The following is a 26,221-nucleotide window of genomic DNA, read 5'->3' as shown; positions in this document are numbered from 1 at the left end:
ATTTCAACATTGTGTTACAAAGAAACCACAGATATTTTACGTGTATTAAGTAAATAGATAAGATAGGTAGTTCTTATCGAGATCATCTGTTCTATATTTTACGCAAATATTTTATAGAAACTTGGCGTATAGAAAAAAATTCTAGTTGAAATTGTTTGCTGTTCAGGTATTGGGGATATTTATTGACCAAATGTGAAGTTTCGCAAGTAAGCTCATTGTCAGTTTAATAAGAAAGCTGGAACATTCTACAATGTTGACATGGTTAGGTTTACACAATTACAGAGTTCATTCCAAAACTTGGAGAAAAATATCACATCTAAATATTTTCTTAGGATATTAAAAACTTTATTTGCAGGCCTTCAACAGTCACCACAATTCGATGTTGTCCAAATTCAGGTTTAAGTTTTAAAGCTGTTCACTTGCGTTAAATATGTATGCAAAAACGGCTCGTTTGGGTTGAGAAAATATTTTACGTAGAAGAGCGAACAACGTTTCGACCTTCGGTTTGTGAACCTGACGATGACCGAAGAAGGACAAACGAGCCGTTTTTGCATACATATTTCTCTTCAAGTGGGTTTTCTCGACATCATTGTTCACTTGCGTTGTTAAGTTCCAGCGTTTTGATGATTTTCAACAGCTTGTATAAGAGCATTTAGCTTCGTGTGTGCTTATTTGATTTTAATACGAGTTTCTTGAAAATATTTACTAAAAGAAAGAAAAAAGGTTAGGGGACACCGAGTTCAATTTGATTTGAGTAGGGATACTTCGGGAGTTTGAAACTTGGTGACCTATTTATGTTTGCTGAGATCAACGTTTTAAATGGAAATTAGGGTTTCTGGGCCTATAACAGGTCGAGCCTATGGTGACTTGCTATAACTGTCAACTATGGAACATCATTCTTTAGAAACAAATTGTAATCTAAGTTAGAACTTTTGATATTGAGTGCCCGAAACACGGATTAGAACTGAAATTCCTTTGTTCGTAAAACCTCCAAATTAAAAACGTCATGTGCACTTTTAAAAGTATTTCATTGGTTATCCAAACCAAAATTAACGTACTCTAACTAAGATAAACATATTTTAAATACAGTTGAAACAACTTAGAAATGTTTGAATCTTCTCTTTACTGAAATCATAAACAAAACAATCTTTGTTTGTTTGTGTTTTGTAGCAAAGCCACATTGGACTATCTGCTTTATCGATGTGAGGGATCGAATCTCGAATTTTAGCGTGAGAAGTCTGTAGACTTATATTACGTAACGTGTTACAATTTCAAATGGCTTAAAACTGAGTAATATGACAATTAGATTTAGATATTAAAGAAATGTTGATATGTATCCAATTTATGATATTTGTCAACAGGAGTGATTCACACAGTTTTCTTTTTTAAAACAAATATATTTTGGCATACAAACAATAAAATAATTCATAATAACGGTTGTTACAAATAATGATCTATATACAAAAGTTTTACAAACTTACAAACAATATTGAATGTACTATCTGGTCTGGAACTTTCTTGATATCTCATAGAGTGATCAGGATGAGCAAAATAATTTATTCTGAGTTAATTAAGTACAATTCACTTAACACAGAGCTAGCTACCTCTGTTTTCTTTATTTCTCGGTGATTTTACGTCGAGTTTTCCGTCCGTGAAAGTACTCGTGTTCGATGTAAATCCATTGAAGTAAATTGGTTTGTTATGTTCGAAATATATATATATACATTCCTGGTCAAACATCTGAAGTTCATGATTAATAAGCGTTATATCAATTACAATTGTAGTTTACGAGGTTTATAGCACCCTAACTGTAGCAAACCAATAACCTATACTGTCTCATGGCATGTCGCGTTAGTTATATTTATATTTATGAGAAGAATTTCTATAAATTTTAACTTGCAACAATATAGATGATACACCAGTGTTTTCGTACATACATGTATTGCTGATTCTTACACTCGAGAATCTTCTATAATTTTCGTGAATAGACAGGAATTTCGCAATACAAATTTAACAATATTTGTTACTGTACATTTTTAATAATAAATTTAACTTAAACAAACGTTGATATTAAAATAGTTGTACGATAGTAAATCCGTTACACTTACCTGTCTCATTGCTGGACGAATACCTACTTTTGAAAGAAAATATGGTATACTTGTAAACTATACATTTTAGTTTATGTTAATAGAAATTAGTAAAGAAATTTATCCCTTTTCTGAATTTTTTAAACTTCTTTGAATCTGAAACTTCTGTTTAACTCTCTTTTCGTATCAATTAGTTTTTCAGATTCGTTTTGGTTGCACGTTTGTTTGCTTGTAATTAAGCACAAAGCTACACAACGGGCTATTTGTGCTCTGCCAACCACGGGTATCTATATTCGGTTTGTAGCTTTGTAAGTCCGCAGACATATTCCAGATGCCCTCATTTAGATTTGAATTTGACCTACCCGACATTAGAGAACGTAAACAAAATTTCTTCCATTGTTTTAAGCAAGAATTAAAACCCAACGTAGTTAAAACATAAGGAACAGCATTATATCTATTTTAAATTATTTACATAAAAACAGATGAGGTTAGTATTGTTTTAAATATAATTATATGATTGGATGTATATTTCATTATATAGTCAGTATTTTATGTAACTATGTTTTACCAATATCGACGAAAAGCTATACCCAAATAAATGAAATACACTACATGGCCAAAAGTATGTCTATACTACTTCTAATTGGTGCATTCGGCTATTTCGGCCATATCGATTGCTAATAGGTACATAAAATCAAGAATATAGCCATGCAATCTCCATAGACAAACATTGGCAGTAGAACGGGTCGTACTGAAGAGCTCAGTGGCTTTCAACGTGGCACTGTCATGGGATACCACTTTTCCAACAAATCATTCGTCAAATTTCTGCCATGCCATGCTACAGCTGCCCTGGTCAACTGTGAGTGGTGTTATTGTGAAGTGGAAACGTCTAGGAGCAACAACAGCTCAGCCACGAAGCGGTAGGCCATACAAGCTCATAGAACGGGATCGCCGAGTGCTGAAGTGCGTAGCGCGTAAAAATCGTCTGTCCACAGTTACAACACTCACTACCGAGTTCTAAACGGCCTTGGCATCGCGCATGGTGATCTTAGGCTAGTGTGCAGCTGGAGTAGTGTAAAGCACACCGTCATTGGACTCTGGAACAGTGGAAACACGTTCTGTGGAGTGATGAATCACGCTTCACTATCTAGCAGTCTATTGTTTGCCATGAAGCTCTTTTTGCACTATTTTTGACTATTATATAATTGGTTTCCAACTCATATCTTTTGGCTGAGAGGCTTCCATTTAAGAGTTGGACCACATCAAGTCCTCATTAACACTTGTGGATAACAGATATTGAATGACGCTTTGCTTTAATTTTGGTTGGTAATGTTCTTTTCCTCTGCTTCCCTCTTCAGACAGACTTACTTTCTTTATTAATACATGGTCTTCAAGATAATGTGACAGCATTTCCATGGTATTATCAAAAGTTATGCATTGTGTTGATATTTTTTCCTCGTGATTTGGAGCCATCTGGCCTTCTTGGCTGTAAGAATTTATCAGCCACTTTCATGCTGCATGATCTCTCTCGTGTAAATTTTTGTCCAATGAAATAATGATGGAAATGACTATGAGCTTGAAAAAACACTTAATAACTCTTTTCAAGTTATGCAATACCTCCTTTCTATATCATCATTTGTTTGATATGGTAAGCAATCACATTTTCTTGTTACATTACTGCTTCTACCTCAGAAATTACTGGCATCTGTATCTAAAATTATTCGATCGTTTAAGAGTTGTATGTATTCCAATAAGGAGCCATTGCCAATTTCCTCTTCAGTTTGTTTGAATGCTTGTTTGCAGTCAATAATTTGAATAAAATTTATTTAGCTTTTCCAATGAAAGCTATTTAAAGGGCGAATTATTTTTTAGAAAGATTTTTCCGAAACCAAACTAATTAGATCACAATCTGGGTAATCTGTTCATCTTATACAAGTTCTTTGTATTTAACAATTCTGAACAGAATCAGTTTCATTAGAGCTATAGACACTTTTTCTTTGCTATATGTCTCAAAAAAGTCCTTGTTGACAAAATAATTCACGTCTTTCAGAATTCAACTGAGGATTATCTTCAATCAATTAACCCAGAACCTTCTTTAGCTTCTCATGAGTATTAAGAAAGATCTTTCCATATACAATTATGTCATCCAAGTAGATAAGTATGAAGTTTTCATGTAGTTCATATCATAATCCATTAATTATTGAAATGCGGAAGCATTACATAATACACACTGTAATACTACAAATTGTCACAATCCATTTTCTGTGGTAAAAATTATCTTCTCTTCTTGCTTTGTCGATTTTTACTTACCAATATTCACTCTTAATATCCAGTGTTGGAAACCATTTCAATCCAGAAAGAGAATCAAAAGTAGGATCAATCTTTTACAAAGATAGGCATCCTTTTTTGTAACATCAGTTACCTTCTGGTAATCCATGCGGAACCTTGGGCTTTCATGTTAGTAAGTAACTGTATGGTTGCTGCATTCCATCTTGATAATTTTATTCAGAGAATCTGACACATTTCAGAAACAGTGACTATGGCATTGTATTAAATAGAGTCTAACTTCAACAAACTATGAAATTTTAGTGTGTGTGTGTGTTAATGATGCTTAGATAGTCATAGTAACTATAGAGTTACCCCTCAACCACCAGGATCCTCTCCCCCCTTCATGGGTCGCCAGACATAGCAAACATGTGGGTAGATGTTTAGATCCCAGAGGAGAAAACTGAAAATACAGAACCTTCTCTGGGAAGTCCCCTTACTATATAAAGGAATCTATCTCCAGAACCCATTGCAAGGATAAACAATATTTGATTATGTGAACAAAACTGATCAGTAACAGCAAACATTCTGGTGGTCGTAGATAGAAAAATGGAAATCAGTATAGGCAATGTGATACTGTGCAGACTATCTAATGAAATGCAAAAGAAAGGATTACTTGGTGTTGGGAAAAGCTGGTAATGCTACTAAATGATTTGCTCAACAAAAGAATGTACAGTCATTTATTCAATTTTGATCATCAATTTTTAGTCGTGAAGAAACTTACCACTGACTTTATGTCAAATAATGCTGTAGTCCACATTTATTTTTCAGAAACTTAGTCGTATAAATATGGAGACGAAATTCAATCTATAAAGTTAAAGCACAAATTATACTCTATATATGACTTACTAAAATTGTCCATGAAAGAAGTTCAAAGTTTCCTTTGGCTACAGAATAAGTGTTAACCTGAAGATGACCTAGGAAGGTTGAAACGTTGTTCTCTTCTTATCAATAAAAGTGTTATACCCATACCAGCCGTTCTGAGGTACAAGTGTTATATATATATATATGTAATATATACAGTTATATAATTGTAACATATAACAAAAAGGCAAAATGAATATAACTTTGTTTTCTTTTGACTTATTATACATAATGTTTAATTCCAGCATGAAACACGCATGATTCCACAGTCAAATGACTACACCTTGAGCTAGTTTTCTACAGGCTAAGAAACAAATGCCCTAATATTAACACACTGCATGTTCAAAATGATGGACCAACATACATAATAACTCAATAGAATAAATATGTACCTTATGTCAACCAGACCACTTTTAAAAGGTTCCAACTTTGGAATTTTCTTAAGTTAGTTATAGAAAACAATAAACATATGCCTTTGGTGCAACAGCCAAAAGAGCAAAAAATGATTTCACTGTACAAGGAGTTGATATTCCAGATGCTTTATATCTCTACAGATTGAACTGAAAAAACAACAATTAAATTTAGCTGCTCCATGTACTTCACAATCAGAACACAGCTCTAAAGGATGTCATCTCATCAAATATGTTATTAATCGTTAAAACGATGAAAATTAAACAACACAGGTGTAAGGTGTCATCTGCCATAGAATATTAAAGTGCTACTGCTTTCATCCCAATTTTTGTGAATGCTATGCATTAAACAGTATCAAATTAAGAAAGTAACTAAAAAAATAACAAATTCTACGATTAATGACCCATCTGTCAGTAATGAAAAGTGATTCTTTTTAAGATTCTGAGAGAATCTACTATCTGTTAAATATTAGGACCCATATATGGTAGCTTAGTTGTGTGTTGATGCAGCATATTCAGGTATCATACTAGCATGTTCTAAAGAGCTGGAAGCGAACAAAACATTTAACACATAACCACATAATATGGCTCCCACATGAGTACACCATACTGTATAAGTAAGAAAACTTTCTGGGAATCATTCTAGAACCCAAGAAAGAAAACAATCAAATGAATGCTGTGTAAATTAAACCAAAAATATGGACATAAATTCACTTTCAAAATGATGTTGAATCACATTATGATCATAATATGATATTATGTTCTTGGATCAAACCAAAGTAAGCAAACAATTAAAAACCTATCGTGCAAGTTAAACTTAAGTTGAAAATATGCACTAACATCATGTCTTTACTCTCTGCAAACAATCAATTAACAATTGAGTGCTATCCATTCTATGCAGTTCCTCCAATGACTCACTAGTGTGTCTGCAGACTTATAATGCGATAAACGAGGTTTCAATATCCACAATTGACAGAGCACATTAGAGTTAATGTGTAAATTTTCTATCATAAAAATAATCACATCGCTCTCTTGGCAAGTTATTGTAAAAATAAATAAAGCATTATATCATTCTCTTATCCTTATTTTGAATATTTCAGTGTATGTTCAACTCTATTGTTAATATATATGTAAAAACGGCTCGTTTGGGTTGAGAAATGTTTTTTTATGTAGAGGAGCGAACAAAGTTTCGAGCTTCTTCGGTCATCGTCAGGTTCACAAAGAAAGAAAGAGGTAACTGACCGATAGCTGACCACATGTTTGAAGGGAATTGTGTAACTGAGTGCAGGAATGTAGAGGGCGTGCTTGGATGTTTGATTGTATTTATTAATATAGGTATAAAGGTGTTCCTTTGTATTGGTTTAGTTTGGGCTTGAGTTGTTCTATAAGTAAGGTTTCTTTAATTTTGTGTTTGTTTCTTTATTTAGTATTTGGGTGTTTTCTATGGTTATGTTGTGTTTATTTGACTTGCAGTGTTCGAAAACGTGTGAAGGTGACTTTTTGTGTTATTTAAATCCGGTTTCCATTTTTCAACTTGTTTCTCCAATATAGAAGTCGTGGCAGTTATCACATTGTATTTTATAAATAATGTTTGTGTGGTGTTTGTCAGTGTAGTTTTTACATAGTATAGACCTTAGTTTTGTGCCTAGTTTGAAGTTATTCACAATGACGGTCGTGCAACGCACTATTGAGACCTTTTGTTGGGCATTTCCTACCCTGTTTAGGACTTCTTTTTGGTATGGTCTTACACTTTTGACAAGGTAGTATTTAGGCTAATTTCATAGTGTTCACATTTTCCCTATTAAATGCTAAAAAAGTTTTTTTTTATTTTCCCTTTTCTTATTTTCATCTTTCGAAGTTCTGCTCAAATAAGTGATTGAGTCTGACAAACACAAAATGCATATCTTTTCTTTGTATTCATTGGCCTTAAGATTTTGGCCAGCAGTGTATTAGAATTTGAATATTTATGTTATCTAAATTTTAATTACTTCATTTTAAAACAAAACCTTTCAAAAAATACTTAAGATGCATTTTTTGTGTCATATGATCCACTCCTTTTGAAAAATCTTGACTTTAGCAGCATTTCAGTACTAGCCACATAAGCTAGCAATGTACCAGAGTTTAACCTATTTGACACATGATATCTATAGTCCTATAACTCTTCCCTAAATAGAGAAATCAATTTTTACAACCCTTATCAAGTGTCATGTCCACCATCTGTATTTTACCTTCAGATCTACAATATTCATTTACTTAATTGACAAAAGAGTAAATTGTTGTTACAAATTTCTCACTTTACGCAATACTCTACCAACACTTAAATTGAAATTGGTGTGTAGTTTTTCTTATGGTATACATGTTACTGTCATTCATTTTCAAATTGTTGTTTGCTTAATCAACCATAGTACTTGAAATGATTTCTTACCTAAATATACTATTGGTAGAAAGAACATTTAAATTGTATTTAGGTCTTTCTTTTATATATTACACGTACTTAATTGTGTGTTATTATGTTTTAAAAGTCATATTTGATCAGTTTAATAACTTTTGTTAGTTTAAATTGTAACCTTGATTTGGGAAGGTATAAAGGTGTTATCCTGTTTCAACAACTTGCCTTTCTGGGAAATCTTCCAAAGTACCTTCATAAAGACCTATATACATCAAATAACACATGGGCATAAATGATAGTAGATTAATACTTTGAAAGGAAAAGAAAGCACAAACTATAAGTGAAAAGATAACGATGTGAGATTATGCATATAAAAATATAACTATTCTAGTAGATTTCTACAAAGAGGTGAGAGGTATGTACATATTTCCATTTGTTAATTTTAAATATTTCACTGTGCTGTGCATTAATGATAATAGATAGTTAGTGATATTGTAGAGAAAATAGAATATTAATATTTACCTTTAACAACTTTGAAAATCCTTTATGAGGTTCCTATAGATCATAAAAATGAAATGTGAAAACTGTAAGATAAAAATTTAATACTTTTTATAAAAGCCACTTTGCAGGTGAGCAATTCAGGGTGTGAGTGCAATTAACTACATTAAATAATGATTATTTTCATTAGAAAAAGTAGAAAAAGTCAGAATTAAATGTTTTACTTTTCTGAAACTACATACTTTTAGGAACATTTTCTATCAATTTTAAACAGTTTCATCTTCTAGTTTTATTTTTGTAAAAAAAAAATGATGAAATTTATCATTTATCATTTTACTAAAAAAAAAAAGTAGCAAGTATTTATAGGGTTAAGAAACACCTGGTGAAAATACATGTTCATTCAGCACTTACGATAACCAAGTCATATGAGTTTTGTATAAATACCTTGAAACTATCAAAAATGTATGAACTACAAATGATTTTCCAATAAATATTATAAATTAATTGTTCATAAGTATTTAAATGGTACACATGTGTCTAACAATCCAATCTGGAACATTAATAAACATATAACTCCTTTAGCATTATCATATATTTAGGCAATCATATTATTTTAACTAGAAATCAACTGTGTAAGTTCAGGAATTGAGTTTACTCACATGTTGAACTATGTAACACAATAATTCATTATTCCCATAGCATGCAATACAGGGATGTAGCTGAGGCTACTGTAAAGATAAAATATAAAAAGTGAAGACTTACCTATTCAGAACCCATATGGGTTATGAACAATGGCCATAGGTTGTAAGTGATAAACAGATGAGGAAGAGACAACTGCACAATGCAAGTAATGTGCAACAAATGTGTGAAATGTAGTCCACACACTGGTTTACATTATCTCTTCTAATGGAACAACTGAAGTGAGCAGGCATGGAAAAAGTTAGATGACAAATCTAGCAAGAGAAAATTGAAAGATTTGATAAAAATCCTCATTCTATGACACATAGTTAGACAAATAAGTTGATGAAGCCAAACAGTAAAGTTTATAGGTGAGATATCCTTGATAGGGTATGTATTCCAAAGGGTAAAAATATTAGTTTGAGAGCAAGGAAAAGGATCAGTGTCACTGACATAATAATGAAGAGCTCTCATAGGACCAAAAATGGAATATACAGAAGGGAAATAGGTGTTGACACTTTTGGAAAAACAGTATCATTGGGATAAAGAAGAACACTTTAATGATGATAAATGTGAAAAACATCAACAGCAAAGACCTCTAACCAATCATGTCCATATACATATAAGAGGAATAAAATATAAAACTTGAGCGAAGAGATGGTACATTAAGTAAGATACTAAAGGTTCAAATGAGGAAGGAGAAGAATATGAAGGATAATGTTGAGATTTCAATCTGGTAGGGCAACAGTGCATGGGGAATGAAGAAGATGAAAGGAAAAATACATAAAGGATGGAAAGGAACAAATAGGGCTCAAGCAGGAAAAATGAAATGTGTTGGATAATAGCACTCTATACCATCCTATCATAAAAATGGAGAAACCATTGTAAAAGAGCCAAATAAAAAAAGTTGGAAAGGTGTGAAACATTTGGTTAGGAAGGTAAGAAGCCCACAAAGACAATAAATGGAAAATATGCCATTTACACTGATAAACTAGCAAAAATGAAGAGCAGACAGTCTGAGAAAGAATAAAAGTAACTTGCAGAGAGAGTCTAGAATGCCTACCAAGGGACTAAACAAAACCCATACATAAAGATAATTTATAAATGAAATGAAGATGCCAGAAAAGGGATTAGAAAGAGGAAGCTGTATGGGAGGAGATACCTGAAGGAGGTTCAAAAGTGAAAACTTCAGTTGTGCTGATCAGAATTGAGCAATGAGAAGAATCAACATGAAGTGGTTTAGATAAGAGAGAGGATGGAGGGAAGAAGATGGATAGAAGGAAAGGCATACAGGGAAATCTTGGGGCAGTTTGCACTGAGCACATTTACATCAAGAACCAAAGAATGCAGAAGCAGAAACAAGAAGAAGGGAGGAGTTTGATACTGGTATGGATGATAAAGAAATCCAGAAGGAGCACATCCAGCTAGAAGAATAACCGCTGGAACACTTGACGAGTAAGAGACTACTGTATTGGTAAAATTTTGTCAGGATAAAAGAGTCAACCTGCTAAAATATTCCAATTTCCTAGAATGTGTAAAGCAAAATGTTGGACTTGTTGAGATTGGGCTAAAAAAGAGATCCAGTATTAAAAAATAAAGCATATCAGACTGGATGCGCCATTGACAAATGGTATAAGAGAAAACAATCAAATTGTCAGAATGGATTATGAACAGATGATCCCATGCCACAGACAGAAAATGATCCAATGACCAATGAACAGCCAGGAGCCCTAAATCAGCCATCTTCTGAAAATCCAGATATGCAAGAGATCAGAATGAGGACAAAGAAAAGGAACACTACCTGTCAAGCCACAAGGCAAAGTCTAGTTCAAGAATGGAAGGAAGAAAATTGGAGGAGTCCAAAGAATCTTGAGCAAGGTTCCAATGGCCATGCAACATCTACTGTAGTTAATGCATGTATGCATAACCCCAAGAAACAAGAGATTTCATGTAAAAACAGGTCCCTAAATGAGAGAGAACTTCATGCAAAGTAAGAGAAGGTGAGGTCCTGGCTTTGTATACCAAGTACTCCACATCCTTCAAACACAGAGGAGAAAGCTGGGCCTTGCTGAGGTGGGAGTTGAGAATCAACCCAGATGAATAAGATACTAAGTATGAGTGAAATGTGACTCCTCCAGTTTGACAATCCACCTTGTGAAGAAGGAAATGTGTAAGGTTACAAAAGGCTTGCTGCAAAGGAGCCAAAACAACCCAGTCTCCCATGCAATAGCAAAAATGCAGTTCCAGGTCTTAAATATATTGAGCAAAGGTGCTGACTGTGTAACAGAAAATGAACAGAGCCAATGTCAAATCAAATGGTAGAGCATAGAATCGAATTTCCCAACCTTCATGAACAAACCAAAGGTAAAATTACAATGCACAAAAAAATAGGGATAAGAGGAGAATCATCCAAGACATCAATTTTGTTCATCCAAACACCTGGAATGAATGATCACCTGAGATTGATAAAATACTTCATAGTGAAATGTGAGAGGTTGAAAATCAAGAGATTGATAACAGGGTGCCAAACCCTTGTTTTCTTGGAAACCATGAATAGATTGGAATAAAATTCTGGATGAGATCCAAAACTGTCTCTGGGAGATGATGGCAAGAAAGTGGATACTGAGCACTTGAAGAATCCAAGAATCTGTCACAAATGCTCAAATTTATCTAAGTCCACATGACACTGGAACCCAGAGAGATGATAATGAGAAATCTGACATCTTGCAGCTGAAGCATGGAAAGATGGAACAGGTAGAGGTGAAGATGCTGAATAATGAGACACAGGAATAGAAACAGAAGTTTGAGAAGGTCAAGAAACGGAATAGGGGATTGTTGGCATTTAGTCTCCACTGAGACTCTTACATATAAGGGGCATCTCCAAAAAGAGATGAGTAAAAGAAAGGAGCCAGGAAAAAATTACACAGGTAATTAACAGACGAAGATGTGACAAAAGAGCATCTCTGACAAGGAGGTCCTAGCAACAAAGCAACCATGTATGAAAGAAAAATTGATGAAGATAAATGTGCCCATGTGGAGGAAAGAAGGGCATGCATATCAACTGAGAACCCTTTGGAAGAATGCTGAATAGTTTCAGAAATGAGGAAGATAGATGAAAGTTAATATATTGGGTTGAGGAATAATTAGTGAGGGTTTTTCAAATTAAAAAAATATATTTATAAATGAAACGCTTTCACAAAATATTTCATGTCATTTGGTAGATAATTTTTTGCTCTAATAAATGGTGTGTTTGATTTTCATATGTCTTTAATTTTTGCTTTCATTTTCAGCTCATTAAATGGACTGTCAAGTGGACAAAATTGAGCATTTTTGACACCATTTGCTTTTCGCATTTAATTTCTTGCAATTTCGTTTAAAACAATGCATACTATATACCTAGGTATTACATGAAATAAAGTATCATAATAAATGTTTTGGGTGTCATGTGTTCATGCATTGAAGTATTGTATAGTCTTGCATGTAATGCTTGAATGAAATTATTTAAAAACGCTCACGAATTATTCCTCAACCTAATAGAATAATCATTAGAGTAAGAGAAAGACAAGAGAATTGGGCAAAGGGGAAATAAAAGTAAGCAGAAGGATGAGAGCTCTGACACCTGTACGTGTTGAATAAAGAATTATTCAGAATGGATACAAATATACAGGAAAGGGAAGAACAAATAACTGAATGTAGGACACGAATGAAAGAGAGAGAGAGGGTGAAGAATTATAAGGACTGGTTTGTTGTGAATTTCATACAATGTTACATAAGTTCAAAATGCACTAGCTGTCCCTAATTTAGCAGTGAAAGACTACATGAGAGGCAGCTAGTTATAAACAATTCTTGGGCTGCTGTTTTAGTAGCAAATAGTGAGATTAGCTATCATATTATAATGTCCCATGGCTGAAAGGATGAGAGCATGTTTGGTGGGATGAAGATTGGAACCAGCAACCTTCAGATAATGAGTTGAGCATCTTAACTACTTGGTCATGCCAGGCCTAGTATTGTATGCAACAGGCGAAAAAGACAAAAGATAACAAACCTAATAAATCATGTACAGAAAGGTTGAACAAGGAAGAGGAAGATCCAGGAGCTGGGAAAAGGCTGTCCAAGTCTTTATCCTCAGGTAAAGATTCCCTTGAAAATGGGAGATCCAGCATGAACATGACTCAGGAGATGTAACAGGCTACTTACAAAATTGATACTCCTGACCCACCAAAGTTGAGACCTCCTCTGCTGAAATTCTGGAATCTGAAGCCACAGTAGTGTTAAGTGTGGCAGGATAATTTATGGTAGGATTCATATCAGAAGTCACAGTTGTTACATGAAATTGAAAGTTTATAATGCGGAAAACTGAAAAAAGAAAAAACGTTCCATAAGAAAATAAATGACAACAAACTTAAAGTTGTCAAAAAAAGCAAAATGTTTATAGTGAACACAAAAAATTTAATGTACTGAGCAAAAATTTGATGCAATTGCACTCGTGAATACCAAATCAAAAAGTGATTATTATACTTCACAGCATAGAGGGAGTCAGCTGCACAAAGGAGGCGTGTCACTCTTCTAGTGATGAAGGGTTGTTGCCTGTTTATTTGCATGCTATGATTTAGCTATAACATGCAACAAAAATAGATGAGAGTATCAAGGCTAGGGTCAAATGAAATTTGTGCAAATACAGGGCAACACAAATCAAGGAAAACTATTATACAATTAGTGGTAAGGTACTGTATTTAAAATAAAAACATAATAAGGTATTAACACTTGGGAGTAAGTAAGTTAAATAAACATACCTTCTGATGTTGGTATTTCAGCCCCCATTATGGTGATTAGGCACTAATTAGTAGCCTGGTACACAAATTATACCAGTATAAAGGGTCCCAACTAATTAGCTAAAACAAGTAGTATAGCTCCTAACAACCACCCAAGGCAACGACAATTAACTGCAATAACAATGTAATAGAAAAGTGTGACATTCATGTAGTGTTCTTTATTTTTTTGCTTGATTTTGTTTATAAGAAGTTATCATTCATTATAGGTTTGTAGTTGCTGTTTTTAATGCAGTCCTTCCCTTTGATTTTATTTAACTTGACTGTGCAGTGTTAATATTTTATATACACACACACACACCTAAAAATTAAGAACCCATTGGTTTATCTAGAACACATAGTACTGTTTTGTGTTTTCATCTTAAGTACAATGAATGCAAAACTTCTTTCAAGCAGGCCTTACTGATTTTGTAGATTTCTGTATACAACTTAAATCACTTTCGTCTCTCTACATTTCTGAAAGTACTGTATAGTCCATATCAGTGACAGAAAGAACTAGAAGAAAAAATATTTTCTATACACAAATATTTTAGTAAGTAAGAAAAGTAGCATTTATAGTTATATATCAAAGGTTTAAATGTTATAATACTTTAATCAGTAAATTATATATTATATTAAACAACTACAAAAAATAAATTATATCAAGCATTTTTAATTTTTATTTTGTAAACACAGGTTACCTACAATCAGTTTAATAAAATATAAAATGCATAACTGTTTACTGCATTGCAAAGCTACAATGAGCCACTGTGTACAAGAATCAAACCAAAGTTCATAAACTTTCAGCTGTTCCACTGTGAAACACAATACAATATAAATATTATAATTATACTATCTTGTTTGCATTGTTTTTCAAGGATTAATTTTAGCCGTCCCTACATCTTCTTCTTTTTTTTGAAGAAATTTTCTTTATGTGTTTTCAAAGTTACTATGGCAGAAAATATTTAGCACATTTATATTCATTCTAACTTTAAACATTTTGTGAAATAATAGCATATCTAAGAAGTAAATAAAGGTGTTTAATTTTTAACTTAATGCTGAAAAACAGTTTTGATTCAAGTTAAGTTTTTCTTTTTTAAATAAATAATTTGATTAACAATAAAAATACACAATTGTACACAGTTTTATTACAAAGGAAAGGTTAACTAATCGTCTGTGCCATTTGAAGGTATTTCTTTGCTTGTTTATAGAAGAAAAAATTACTTTGGTTGTTCAAATACTCTATTTCTAAATTCTACTTCTACATTTCATCAGCTAAAAATGAGTTATGAAATTATAATTTTCTCCAATATAAACTATTGCTAAATTCAAGAACGTAGTGTAAAATAAATAATTGATAACTTGGTAATCGAGTACACAATATCATGTTGAGTGGTACTCTGTAAAAGGTCATGGTATGTGTGCTTTAAACCATTGTTGATGAATTATACATATAACTGGAGTTAAAGTAATATATTTCTTGAAACTGTGAAGAAAAAAATGCCAAAAATGTAGTTATAACCTCTAGCTTTCCCATCTTTTTTAACAGGAACACTAAAGTTTGTATAAACCGTCCCATCCACTAAACTATAAAAGAAAAGCAACTCAAAGCCACCTTTATCATTTGAGTAGTTTATCAAGCCTTCTTATACACTCCTTGCACCTACTTCCATCAATCATATCTGAAAGCAATCTATTTTAAAGGCCAAACATCCTGTTAAAAAAATAAAACTGTCTTGCCAGAAGAAACCCCCTATCCTGTAAAAGTTTATATTTGTGTCCCATAGTCTTACCAATTTCACAACTTATATGAAAAAGGAAGATGCACTGACACTATTAATTCCTTTAACAAACATAAACATCCTCAAAGAGAAAACAATTTCAGAGACTATAACCTGTTCTTTATGGCAACTGTCCCTCTTAAGTACCATCTTAATAGCCCTTCCCTGAGCCCATTCCAAAAATTAAATATTCTTCCTAAGGTAAGTAGCCCATGACTGAATACAATATTCCATATTAAAATTAAACAATGACCTGTACAGTAAAATAATTAACTCTTTAAACTTGTATTCAATATTTCTGTAGATGCAACCTAAAATGATATTTGCCCTACCACACTTCTTGTATAGCTTAAGAATGTTTAACCAGAGCATCATAATCATTTCCTTCCATAACATTGTAAAGTTATTCTCATCAAAATTATAATTCAAATTGTGATATCTCATATTCATTAATTACCTTGCATTTATTATTGTTGAAAATTTCCTGTTATTTATTTCTCACTCTACCAAATAGAAGCAGCATACTTCTCACAGCCAGAACACCCAAAACCATATTATTAGTACACTTAAATAATTTTAAATATCGTCCATTCCTTTATCTATGCCACCAGTATTAATGAGAAAGAGTAAATGTATTAATACTGAGCTCAGAGGTCCCCATTTGTGACATTATTTCAATTTGACTGAACTCTCTTCTATCCAGCAGTATCTCAATTCAATAAGCCAAATTATCCCCTTCTTAGAGATCACTCTTTTAACAAAGCATTATATAGGGTAACATTTCAAAAATGGTTTCTGAAAATCCAGATACATCCACTCCCTTACTATTATCTACATTAGTTGCAACTTCTTCACACAATGTTAAATTATTGGAAAGGCTGGTGAAACTAAGTTGGCTGTTCCACTAAATTTTAAACTTTGTTAAATGGCTTTGCAAACAATATTTTATAAGGCTTTAAAAACTCCTCTCCCGACTCCACTTACACAAGACTAATAGACCAACTTTACTAGTGCTTTCTCATTAGCAAAACAAATAGAGCCATAATTTTTAATCATAAAATGTTACTATGTTGTAAAATAGTTATAAAAGTATTATTCTGAAGTCACTAAAAGAAAAAAAGAGAGATGAAAGTTGAGATTCTATTCAAACTTCAATCTTTTGATAGACAAAAAGGAGAAGTTAGTATTGTAGAGATTTTTTTCTCCATGTAAAGTCTAAACAGCTCATTTGTGCTGTGTGATCATTAGCCACTCAGTTTTTTGTTACATTTATAAAAAGAGTACTCTTCTAATATCATAAAACTTCTTTGCTTATTAGCTGGCAAGCACAGAAATACAAAACAGTAGTATTTCCTCATAATTAAAGCTATTTTTATTTGACAAGGGTAATATATACTTAATTTCATAAAACTGTTGTGTAAAGTAAAACAGTAGACTATCTGTACATAACCATCCCAAATCTTAGAAGGAAAGTAGCTTGTCTAACCACAGAACCTACAGTCCCATAATGTGTAGCATTTTTTTACAGTAACAGGACTTAAGCTATGAATCCTTAGATTTACAGTATGGATACACTAACCATTAAAACCACACACAGCCCAATTATACACAAAAAATGTATGGCATATAATTGGAGTATCAAATAATTTTTGTACATATATTAAATGAGGCTACCAAGTCAAGCTTCAGCTAACCACTTAAAGAAATTCTATAAAACACTATACAGTCAAATCATTTCCACAGTTTGTATTATAACAAACCACCAGTCATTTTTTTTTTACTTTACTTCATTTAATCATTGCAATAAGAATAAATTATCACTCATCTTCAATCATTTGTAAAATTATTTCAAGCACCTTAACAATGGATTGCTGTAATTGAGCTTTAGTTAGGTAATAAGATTTGCCTGCTACTTCTAAAGATTCAGTACACTGTTAAATATTATAATTTATCCTGGATGAATCTCAAATTTATTATGTTACATATTTGTTATGATTCCAAATAAACATGAACTGGAATTTGAATTCAGAAGTTAATTGAATGTCAATATGTATTGAATTTATAATATTTTCCAACAAGATTGATACACACAATTTTCTTTCTTAACACACATATATTTTAATATTCAAAAGCAATACATGTATGATAATGGTTATTACAAATAATGATTTATATACAAAAAATTTACAAATTCACAAACAGTATTTAGTCTTCTATCTTATCTGGAACTGAATAGTTTATTGACAGTCCAGGTCCATGATGAGTGAATTAATTATAATTTGATACATAGATACACTTCTGCTTGACAGCTAGCTAACTTGAAGCATAGGTAAGTTTTTCACTGACAACAAAATCTATGTCCTTGTAGAAACACCATTGTATGAAGTTATATCACTGAAGTTAAATGGTTTCTGATGTTGAAAATCTATAAATACTTTTGTTCAAATATCTGTAGTTTTACAATTAATGAGCGTTTGTCACAATTATAGCTTTCAAGCCTTATAGTATACTGACTGTAGTAGTTTAACAATATTATATAAAACTGTCTCTTGGAATATTGATTTATAACCTTTAAAACAACACTTTCAAAAGTTCACTTGGCAACAATATTCAAAGATATGTTAGTGGTTTTGTAAAACATATATTGTTGATTCTTACACTCGAGAATCTTCTACAAATTTTGAGAACAGATGAGATGTGCAGTACAAATTTAACGATATAAATTACATACACTTATAAATATATATTAAACTGAAATAAACACAGATTTTAAAATAATATTAAATCTGTTACAAAACAAATATCAATATTAACTTATGAACATTCTGCATAATAACATTTAATAATAATCATGTTTTGTCAAGTAACTTTTGTATTGGACAAATATTTACTACAAACCAAACTGAAATCAAACAAAGGTAAATAAGTGCAATATTAGTAATTGTAGATAAAGATGAACAAGTGTTTCAAAAGGCAAGGTATCATCATATATAACAAGGCAGAGAAATATGAGACAGATACATCATAACCAGAGTAAAATATTGAAGAATATTTACATATTTATCTGTGTTAACATGCCTGAGCTGCTTTTTATTTCACTAAAAATATATAAACTTATTATACAAAAAGAACTTGTTTTCTTCTTATAGCATTATAGGATACATGCTCATCAAATGAAAATTGTCTTTACTAATGGTATCTAAGTGAGTGACATCTTGTCAGAATACATTCTTTAAACCTTATAAGATTATTCTACAAAACAAAACAAGATCCAGTTATAATAAAGATAAATGCACATGTTAATACACAAAAAATAATGAAGATATATTTTACATTATAATGGAAAATATGCTCAACAGAATGAATGGTGACATATTTTAATTAACTAATTTACTTGTCTAACTATTGAAAACTATTATACTTTGTCTAACAATTTCTCTGCCCTTGAGAAATTTCAGCATAACATTTCACAATAAACATGTTCACATAAGATTTTGATTAAATTTTTTTCAAAAAATAAAATACCTGATCATTGTAAAACATAATATGTTACTGAAAACACAAAGACAGAATTGTTTTAGTGAATAATTATACAAAGCACAGGATTACAGTATTAAACAAGTTTTACAGATTTCACTTCTAGCCATATGTTAGATAATATTTAAATTTACAGATAAACATCCATCAGTTTATCCTAAGTCAGTCATGCTCAAAAAGCAGACACTAATACTCATCTGAAAGTCTATTCTTTCTAACTCTTTCACTGTCACAACCATAAATATGTCTTCCTCCAGAGCACTACAATAGGCACACATATAAGATACATTACATAACCTTTGTTTTAGCCTTGAAATGTCTGATATTAATCACATGCATGTTTAGAATTTTGCACTGCATTGAAGAAAGGGTATTTCCCTTCAAAATTTCCCAAGTTAATCAGTTTTTAAGTTTCAAGTAAATAATGTAATGTAGAATATCTGTAGGTTTGCTTTGTAGTATTTAAGTAAAAGAAAACAAAAAAAACTTGTCACTAAGAGAGTCGTCACCTTTAAACATGTTAATGAATACCTAAGTAAAATAAATACTGTAAAGATGTCATTGTTCAAAAAATAACAGTATGAATCTTATCAAACATTATTATAATAAATTACTTAACTAAATGTGATACCACTGACTTAATGATCTGTTGAAAAGGTTTAACACTGTACTAAATACCAAAACAATTATACAGTAAGACTCTCAGGAATTTTAATAGTATGAAATGGGTCAAATGGAAAGCTCGAATTTCTATAATTCAAATGCATTTCAAATCAATACAGTAAACACTCCTTACAGATACCATAATTGTCCATTATGAAAAGGAATACCAAGCCCATAACTTGCAAGTACTGTCTAGTTAAAAATTAAGAGCATAACTTAGTTATATCCATAGCATATAGTCTTATCATTAAAATTTATAATGATTTTTTCAATAAATAAAGAACAGCCAATGGTGTAATAAAAGTCACTGTACTGTGTCAGCTATCTACTAAATAAAAATCTTTAAAAATAATTATCTTAAAAATTTTCCCACTGAAAATTAAGTGGTGGATCATACACTGCCAATAAGACTGTACCTGGACATGTACTTTTCTTAATGTTATTCCCTATTTGATTAACATTACCAAGATAATTTCTGTGATAACAACTGCCGAAATTTAATAAGTAACAAACGACATATTTGCAAATTCGTCTATATTAATATTTTATCATACACAAAGCATTTAATTTAATTTTTATTATTTAACTTTAAATCTCAAGAACCACTGTAGTTGTTTTCAGATTAGCATCTTATCAAATTTATAATAGTTTCAGGAAATACTCGTGTTGATCCTACATAATCAAGTTACGTGAGTTTAATTTCACGATATTTGTGTCAAGCATCTGCATGCCAGACTGAATAACAGAAGTACATGTCCAAAGAAATAAAAGATTGTACTCTGCAATTTAAGCAGTGGATGTATTATACAGTGTAAAAGATTTACTCTTATACATATATTTTAATATATGTCTTTGTTTCGGTTCGATGCATATAACGTATATTGTTGCATGTGAATTGCACAAGACCCACCTATTCTCTAAATGTGCAGAAGATTTACGAGAGTAAGAATCAACAATATATGGTTTATAAAAGCATAAAATCTTTTTTATGAGAATCTTCGAATATTGATGAGTGTTCGAGAATCTCGGCTAATGAGTATATAAAGGGAAGGTATTGCAAGACGCAGAGACAGTGGTAGATTATTGTTTGGTCGCTACAGTGTTTGCTATAAGCCCTCGAAGCTATAATTGTCACAAACGCTTATTAATCGGAAAACTACAGATATTTGACCAGGAACGTTGCAAATTTCAGTAAATTAACTTCGGACGTTAGTATTTCTACAAAGACATTAGATGTTGTCGTCGGGGAAAATTCAGGTGTGAAAAATAGAGCTTGCTAGCATTCCAGTTAAGTGAAGTGTATTAGTGTATCAACTAGAAATAAATTTTCTCGTCGTGGACCTGAACTGTCGATAAAATATTCAGTCACAGACCAGATAGAAAACTGAATATTGTTTGTGAGTTTGTAGAATGTTTGTATATAAATCATTATTTGTAATAACCACAAAGAAGTGTGTACTACACTTCCTATTATATCACTTTCTATAGGTTGGTGATCAGATAATACTTCCTATAGTTTGGTGATCAGATAATACTAACCTACACGGTCCATGTCCTTGCTTCAACTTTTGTTTAAATACATACTAAATACTGAAAGAAAACTTCTAAAAAAAGGGTTTTTACTGCAATCCTGTAAGTACCACAAATTATTTCAGTCGAATTACAGATAAGGATATAATGAAAACCCATCTGTTTATTTTCGTTTTAATTTAATATTATCTACATTAAAATATCCAACTTTAAAAAAAATATTGAAAATAACTCTTCGATATTAAACATTAAATACAATTACTAAATACAATGAAGAACAAGAAGTAATTTTTGCTTTACAGAATAAAAATCGTGTTATCTCAGAATGATCAACAGTCTCAAATCCACTGTACATATTTCAACAAGCAATCTTCAGGAGTGTAAATCACAAGAATATTACATCATTGAACTCTTCCATTAAATCATGTGTTATCTTAATTTACATGTTTTTACGGAATATAACGAAACCTCTTTATAATATGCCCTGTCAATCCACCATTCTTGTTCAATATATTATTAAATTCAATTATCGCGAAAGCTTCACGAATCCTTCTGATAAGATCATTTTAGACTGAGCAAGAAATATAATTTTTCTCGTGGACCGTATGTCGTGTTATTTTAACATGTTCTTCTAATAGTGAAACATCTAATTTACTATTCTGAACATTCTCCGTATGTTCATCCATTCTGTATTTTAGGTTCTTTTCAGTCTGATTATATGCGTATGATTTCACATTCACACCTAACTTTCAAAATTTCTGTTGTTTTTCCTATTAGACAATTTGCTATTTTTTATATTAAAAACTTTAAAACATAAATTGGTTTCTTTGTTTTGAATTTTCGCGCGTAGCTACACAGGGGCTATCTGTGCTAGCCGTCCCTAATTTAGAATTTTAAGACTAAATGGAAGGTAGCTAGTCATTATCACCCACCACCAATTCTTGGGCTACTCTTTTATAAACGAATAGTGGGATTGTCCGTAATGTTATAACGCCCCCACGGCTAAAAGGGACAAACATGTTTGGTGTGACAGGAATTCGAATCTACAACCCTCAAATTACGAGTGGAGCACCTTAACCACCTCTCCGTGCAAGGCCAAATAAATCACCTGTAAAGGGCACAATTAACTTCTTATTTTCACAAACACTTATCAAATTACTATTATCACGAGTCTGTTTCAAGAATTTCTTGCCTACTTTATCAGTGATGTCAGGATAAGAACCATTATCAACTGCTACATGTTCCAACAACAGTAGTTTATTATCTACTTCTCAAGTAAATTACAGTCTTATAGCTCTACTAGCTGGAGTACCAGACTCATCGACAGAAATATTGTAAATTCATGATTAATGGAATGTTAGCTTAGAACATTAAAAGTTACTTTCCTTATAAGTAATTGTAAAAAAATGCAAAAAATACATATTAAAACCGCAAAACATAAAATCTGAAACCAAAAGTTTTCATGTATCTCCGCATGGACCCAACAAACCTTCACACCTAATTTGTTGAAGATCGATGGAAATGAGACGAAGTAGCGGTAAAAAACGAAAAAAAGGGCCATAAAAATTGCGAAACGAAAATGGAAAAAACTAAAAATTTGTATGCATCTCCCTATGGATGCAATGAAGATCCATCTACAGAAGGTGAAGTAGTTACATGGACATACAATAGGCAGTAGTACCATGTATATATATACAAAAATGGAAAGCTATTACTGATTGAGGTTTTATGTAACACTATTGTGGCTCGGCATGGTCAATCGCGTAAGGCGTGCGACTCGTAATCCGAGGGTCGCGGGTTCGCGCCAAACATGCTCGCCCTCCCAGCCGTGGGGGCGTTATATTGTGACGGTCACTCCCACTATTCGTTGGTAAAAGAGTAGCCCAAGAGTTGGCGGTGGGTGGTGATGACTAGCTGTCTTCCCTCTAGTCTTACACTGCTAAATTAGGGACGGTTCGGTGCAGTGGGCTAACAACCTACTCACTTAAATACTTGTTGCGGCCCTATGTTCTTAGATGGAATATAATGGTGATAACTAACTAACAATGAGCTTTGTCCACTGAGAGGAATCGAACTCTGGATTTTATCATTGTAAGTCTGTAAAATTTACCGATGTCCCACCGGGTTGCTAACACTGGTAAAACATTACACAATGATTTTATAGAAATCACGTGTGTGTGTTAGCATCCATCACCTAGAGCTCGTTGGCTCGATTACGGTAACTTTTGACATGATAACTGGAAACTCTCTGACAGTGTACATACAGTTTTGTTATTTAGCTCCCTTTTGTGTGGTAAAAATACTTAAAATTAGGCTACACTCCACTATTTTATAGGTTTTGGTTTTCAATTTTAAAAATAGAAGTACTTAATCAGTTAAATGAGTCAATTACTACCTTTCATAAAATAGGGTATGCAATTAGCATCTGATAAGGTCATTAGGAATTTAATAACAAGAGAAAAAGGAAAAGAAACATCATATAACGTTGTCTTTTATACAAATTTTGCTTCCTTAATTTGCGCTCTCTGTTATCGGAGGTTGACTGGTCACATTAGGCCGTATTGAAGTTAAACGTTTCAAACTTATAATCCTTTAAAGTTACCTGATATTCTACTCTTTTCATTTTATGTACAGTATTTAATTCTGATGAACCGTAAGCTCGATTTAGGAAGGAAATAGATTGCAATTACTCAGTTCTCTTTATTTTCCCAATACATAACGACCAGCAAAGTCATCATGCTGTTGGTTGTATAAAACATAAAAACGTAATCAGTTCCCCTGGGAGTTTACTCTATGTTATTAATGATATAATATGAATTGTCTCGCTAATGGACTATCTAGGTGAAAGGGCGGAATAACTCATAATTTTTTTGTGTTTGTACACGTACTACTTCATACTCGCTATCTTACAGGAGAGCCGAGTGAGATATATATATCACTTTCTATGTACCGGAAATAAATTTTGTAACCGTCATCACTCTATTAATCTAACAGTATTTTTTTTAAACATCTTTAAGCCTGGTGTGATTAGTTTTAGGTGAAGCCTTTTGTTGTTGTTGTTTCATGTATAACAAAGACCGTCCACATAACGATAAAAATTGCATTTACAACATTTCACAGTTGTAAACATAACGACGCTTTTAAAATATCTATTTGAAATGTTCTATGACGGTAAAATATTTGTAAATATACCAAAACCTACATTAGAAGTGTTTCTTAGCTCTAAATGTCTTAATACATTTAATATCGTATATGTTAGACATCTCTATTGGCTGTAAACATGTTGATACGTTAAATACAGTCTGTATATTAAATGTGTATTGTTGCTGTAAACATGTTGATACATTTAACATAGTTTGTATTAGAAGTGTCTGGTAGCTGTAAACATGTTGATATGTTTAACATAGTCTGTATTAGATGTGCTTAGCAGCTGTATATTAGATTTGTCTGGAGACTGTAAATATGTAAATACGTTTGACATAATCTGTATTACAAATGTTTATAGACTGTAAATATGTTAATACGTTTAACAAAGCTTATATTAGAAGGTGTCAGATAGCTGTAAGCAAGTTGATACATTTAACATAGCCAATATTAAATGTATCTGGTAGTTGTGAACATGGTGATACATTTAATAAAGAGTGTATTAGATGGGTATTGTGACTGTAAACTTGTTGACTTAGTGAACAGTGTCTGTATTAGAAGTGTTTGGTAGCTGTGAACATGGTGATACATTTAATAAAGAGTGTATTAGATGGGTATTGTGACTGTAAACTTGTTGACTCAGTGAACAGTGTCTGTATTAGAAGTGTTTGGTATCTGTAAATATGTTGCTATACTTAACAAATGTATATGGTGGCTTTAAACATCTTCACACATTTAATAAAGCCTCCATTAGAAGTGTTAGGTGACTTTAAACGTATTGTTCTAGTTAATAAGTCTGTATTACAAAAAGATGATTATACTATTTTTAAAATATTTTAGAGCCTTGTTACTCTCCATGTTACCGTGTGCGGTCTTGCTTTATCGGACGATCATATAATGATATTAGTCCTGCAATATAGTTTTCATTAAAAGGAGCTAAATAATAAGATTGTCATGTGCAAAGCCCAACATTCCTCCATCCACGTTCCCCATAATCTGTATATATTAGACATACACAATAATTGTCCAGTGTCTGTTTCAACTATCCAGTTACACAGCAATCCATAGAATCTGCGTTTGCGAATTTGCCAGTATATTTTTATATGAAATAACATAATAACTGTTTCACTCTCCAGCAGCTTGAGGTATGCGATATGTCGTTGAAGCCAAAATGTTTATACGCGATTTATGCCACTTTTACAAAAGATTATTCTTTATTATTTTGTGTACTGTTATTTGGGTCATGTGAACTTATTTTTCCGTCGTCCTTTGTGTTTGTAAGTTCTCATTTGTTACAAGATGTCTGCTTTACTTATCCCAACCAATTTACAGTTTGTTGCAGGTCTTTTCTGGATGGTTCTTGTTCTCCAAGATAATCCATATTCATTTGATTTCCGCACCCAGTGGCACAACAGTACGTCTACGGACCCATAATGCTAAAAACCGGATTTTGATACTCGTGGTGAGCAAAGCACATTGCATGACTTTATACTTAACTTGAAACAAA

The 26,221-nt window shown here is 32.2% G+C and overlaps 1 protein-coding gene across 2 annotated transcripts in view; it reads left to right on the top strand.

Moving 5' to 3' along the window:
* LOC143249116 (uncharacterized) overlaps positions 1-26,221 on the top strand; it is an 84,155-nt gene that overhangs the window by 28,654 nt on the left and 29,280 nt on the right. The window contains exon 7 of one of the 2 annotated variants that reach the window (XM_076498457.1): positions 26,047-26,176. The exons of the other annotated variant lie outside the window; for it this stretch is intronic. The gene's annotated coding sequence lies outside the window, so the exon portion shown is untranslated. The remainder of the gene's footprint in view (positions 1-26,046; positions 26,177-26,221) is intronic. 2 annotated transcript variants of the gene reach the window in all.

This window comes from Tachypleus tridentatus, chromosome 4, assembly GCF_004210375.1.
Source record: "Tachypleus tridentatus isolate NWPU-2018 chromosome 4, ASM421037v1, whole genome shotgun sequence".
Lineage (NCBI taxonomy): Eukaryota > Metazoa > Arthropoda > Merostomata > Xiphosura > Limulidae > Tachypleus > Tachypleus tridentatus.
The sequence above is the reverse complement of the archived record's forward strand: the minus strand, read 5'-3'. Positions and strand labels throughout refer to the sequence as shown.